A 4,963-nucleotide genomic window follows, 5' to 3' on the forward strand; every position below is an offset into this window, starting at 1 on the left:
CACACACACACACACACACACACTCATCAGAACGACAACACAAACTCCCAGAACCTGTGAGAAAACACACACACACACTGTCAGCACCAGTGTGTGATTATTCAGCTCATCATTCGGACACCAGCTGAAGTTTGACTCGTGTTTACAGGACAAACACTCATAGATTTGCTTTCCCGCTCAAAACAGCACGACTGAAGGAAGAGTTCAGATTTCAGTTTGCTGAGCACTGAGCACAATGACGATATTCAATCAGAAACGCTCGATTTCTTTACTTCTGCTCACAAACCTGACCTTAAACTACTGATTTGTAATTTGTAATTTTATTTCTAAAGTACAGTTCGGGTCAAAGCAGCTTCACAGTAATAAACAGGCAAACAGCAGCATCAAGCATTTTAATAATAATAAACGTCTGCACACTGTTATTAACCCAAGTTGTATTGTATTGTTTGTTTGTTTAACACGAGGGCAGCTTTTTTAGTGTCATGCTGAAAACCATACTTATATTATTAAAAGAATTAAAACAGAACTAAAGATATTGTTTATATATCTTTACTGAAATATAAACACTACTAACAGCATGCAGACATTTACTCTTTATTTTTCCATGTGGATGAGCACAATCTCTCCATAAGTCACCAATATCATCAGAATGAAACCATTAATAACATCTACAAACGTGACAGAAGACAAGTGACTTTAAAAGAGAAAACTGCTTTTTAACCTCTTAATAAAGTTCTCTATAGAAGCATCAAACCCGTCCCAAACCTGAAACTCAAAGAACAGTTGGATAAAGTTGTTTTTCTATCCTATAAAATGACAGAAACGTGAATTTTCCGTCTTCAAACGCACAATGATCCCCTTAAATGTTCCAATTACTCAGTAATGTGGCCAGCCAGAGCCGCTCATGCATTAAACATGATCATGTGAATCATAGATGAGAGCTATCAACAGCATTTCTGAGTCTGTGATTTACGCTGTGCTACTTTAACATAATTAAGAGCAATTCATTGGCCGTCATCAATAATTCAGACCGAGTGAATCCTGGCCTCCGCAGAGAAGATGTAAACACACGCCGGTGCGATTGAGGCTCGCTGGTGTGACAAACAGCCATCAGTCACGCTCAATGCCGCTCTCATTGGCTTAGTGCAGAAGAGCACATCAGATGTGCTCACAATCACATCAAAACACTGATTCACCTCATAACTCACTGCTTCATCAGAGGACGGCGTTTCTCCTGTTTGTTACGCCAATGCACTTCAACTCAAGCACTTTTCACAATGCATATTGTTTCCAAGCAGCTTCACAGAAAACAAATGTGTCTTCATTACAATTTAAGAGTAGTGCATAAAAAAGAGCTGTAGAAATGCTCCATTCATCAGAGGCGACTGAGTCAAAGTAATGTCCATACGGCATAAATGTACAGTTCATGCAATTAATGCCACATATTCATTAAAGCAATGATTACATGATATAAGGATAATTTGGCCATTTTATGTTGATTCAGAGCTTCATTTCATTCTAGGAGATAAATGAGACAAATTTCATTCTGCTTTCAGTCATTAATATTCACTCATTTTCACAAACATGATCTTTTTTAATGCACCAGGAACAGAATAAAAACACTTTCCCTGAACTTGATTGCTAACCTTAACAAAAAGACGAGAAATAATAGAAACGTGATTAAATCTGAATAATGATGAGGATGCAGGTCAAAACCGTGTCAGGGTTTTATCACAGAAAATTAATCACTATCATAGAATTGGAGAATCCATTGTACTATGATGAACTATAATTAGTGGTTGGCCTTGCCGATATATCGGCCGATATTTTAATTTTTTTTAAATTATCGGCATTAACCAATCATTTTTTTCTGTTTGGACAATATGTCGCAAATGGGAAAGTCTTTATTTTTACAGATTTATTTTTCAATTCTTTACATTTCATTTTCAAATTAAATAATTTAGTAAATATTATGTAAAATAAATACAGGTTTAATTTCAGCAAAAGTCAAACAGAGTGATGATATATCATACATATCGGCTTTTTATCGGCCTCCGTGCTTTCTAAGATCCCGTCAAAACATCCACATCTGCACAAATGCAGCTGATCTTCAGTATTTCTGCATGTAACACATCATCTGAAGAGGACTGAAGCGCACTGATGCTCAGCGGCTGAGGCAGAACCACAGCGCTTCAAGATAAAACACCTGAAATAACGCACCTCAACACAAAGCCGTGTGAATTCAGGGCGCTGATAGTCGTGGAATCTTGGCTCGGTCGGGACGCGTGGCCGCCTGCCATCTCACAGGGAGAACACACTCAACCAACAGCAGACAATGAGATTAACAAACACTATTTTATTCTGAGCCTCCAAACCCAAGCGCTCTCCGCTGAGACCGACTAAACGCTGCCGTCCTGCCCAAACAGATGCCGTTTCATTGTCACGGCCAGACACTCTCAGCTCAAGAAGTCTGTGGGATCGTGTTCATTTGGGAGTACAGTGGTAGAAACGGGCAGAGCGCTGACACGGACAGTCGGACACACCCTGCTCGACCTCCGGGTCACAGGAGAGCGGCCGGCCCCACAAACCCCCGGATGAGGATTCACACTGACCTTCTTCAGTCTGATATGACTGAGACTTGAACCTGTTACTGTGACAAACACAGCTGGAGAGACAGACACACAGTAATACTCAATCATAACTTCAAATGACTGAACCGCATCATTTTCATCAGAATAACCACAGCCCTGAGCTTCACGCAGAACTACAACAACCGCACATTTATTCCGTTGCGATGACATGTATCTCCATCTCAGCCGCTTATTACTGATGAGCGCAATTATTGAAATCAGCAAAGCACGGAGATCACACCCTCATATTCAACACTCGCATTCAGCTGATCAATGACTTTATACGCGTGCATTAGAGAAGTTTAGCGGAGTGACGTCACCACCGCAGATCAAAGTAACGCGGCACAGAAAGAAACAATATATCGCTTTAAACATCATCATCATCATCATAAACAGCGTGCGCGCGGTCGCATGGGAAAGCAACTTCAGTCTCTATTCTCATGTAGGCTACGTACCGCGTGTGACAGCGTCTTCACATCGATAGATCCATGAGAAATCCCGATCACTGATCGATCGATCCGCGGAAACCCCGGAGAAACGGCGAGGCGAACAATGAGCGGCGCATTCAGCTTCACGAGCGAGCGGCTGCTCATCCTATTAGAGATGAAGCTTTACTGAGCTGAGCTCACTCACACACACACACACACACACACAGCAGCTGTCACACACACACACACACACATGCACGCACTCACACACGCACGCAGGGAGGAGCCTCAGACCCCAGAGCTTTTGTTTCAGACGCGCATCTTCAGCAGCTCCAGCACACTGTGTGTGTTTACTTCACAGGTAACGCAGCGCACGCACGTGGACACACTCAGAGACACACGCACACACACTCACACACACTCAGAGACACACACACACACACACACACACACACACATAAATGGAGCGGCTCTCGCTCAACTTCAAGCGCTATTCTCGTGTACGTACCGCGTGTGACAGCGTCTTCACATCGATAGATCCATGAGAAATCCCGATCACTGATCGATCGATCCGCGGAAACCCCGGAGAAACGGCGAGGCGAACAATGAGCGGCGCATTCAGCTTCACGAGCGAGCGGCTGCTCATCCTATTAGAGATGAAGCTTCACTGAGCTGAGCTCACACACACACACACACTCACACACACACTCACACACACACACACACACACACACTCACACACACACTCACACACACACACACACACACACACTCACACACACACTCACACACACACACACACACACAATACTCATACACACACACACACTCAATACTCATACACACACACTCAATACTCATAGACACACACTCAATACTCATACACACACACACTCACTCCTCACACACACACACACACACACACACACACACACACACACACACACACTCACACACACACTCAGAGACACTCACACGGCTATTTCTGTCAGCAACTGTTTAAGCACCTTTTATCCGAGTATTTATTGTCCTCTCTAATCAGTTTTTCCCCTTTCCTCTATTTTTATTTTTTTTTGCATCAATATACATACATAGAATTGTGCATATTAATTAAATATTCATATCTTATATCCTATATATTATTATGTATTAATATATGTATCATACCACACTATATACTAACATTGCATCAATATACATAATTATAATTGTGCATATAAATGGATGATTCGTATCTTACAGCCTACATATTAATATAGTATTAAGATTGCATCAATATACACAATTAAAATTGTGTGGAATATTCTTATCTCATAGGCTATATATTAATATATAGTAATATTGCATCAATAAACAAAATTATCTATATTGATGGAATATTCATATTTTATAGTCTACATTAATAATATTATTTATTAATATTGCCTCAATATACAAAATTAAAATTATGCATATTGATGGAATATTCATATATTTTACCTATATTTTGATATGTACTAATATTGAATCATTATAAATAATTAAAGTATTGCATGTTAATGGAATATTAATATCTTACAGCTTTTATATTAATATATTATATATTAATATGGCATCTATATACACATAAAATTGTGTATATTTATGAATCATTCTTGTCCAAAAAAACAATATATTATTATATTATACTAATATTGCTTCAAAACACAATTAAAATTATGCATATCAATGGAATATTGTTGTGCACATTGATGGAATATTCATATACATTGCATATTGCATCAATTAAGAGAAAATAAAAATAAAAAGGTGACTGGAAATCGTATTGTAATGAAGTAGCCTACATTGAAATTGAATTGTGTGTGTTTGGTGTGAGAGTGTATGTGTGTGTGTGTGAGAGAGAGTGTGTGTGTGTGTGTGTGTGTG

The 4,963-nt window shown here is 39.5% G+C and overlaps 1 protein-coding gene across 1 annotated transcript in view; it reads right to left on the minus strand.

Annotated features, from left to right (window-relative positions):
* LOC107566386 (semaphorin-6A) overlaps positions 1-3,277 on the minus strand; it is a 61,772-nt gene extending 58,495 nt beyond the window's left edge. Inside the window, exon 1 of the mRNA XM_016251830.1 lies at positions 3,086-3,277. The gene's annotated coding sequence lies outside the window, so the exon portion shown is untranslated. The remainder of the gene's footprint in view (positions 1-3,085) is intronic.
* Positions 3,278-4,963: the final 1,686 nt, after the last annotated feature.

This window comes from Sinocyclocheilus grahami, unplaced genomic scaffold (genome assembly GCF_001515645.1).
Source record: "Sinocyclocheilus grahami isolate Dianchi unplaced genomic scaffold, SAMN03320097.WGS_v1.1 scaffold1072.1, whole genome shotgun sequence".
Lineage (NCBI taxonomy): Eukaryota > Metazoa > Chordata > Actinopteri > Cypriniformes > Cyprinidae > Sinocyclocheilus > Sinocyclocheilus grahami.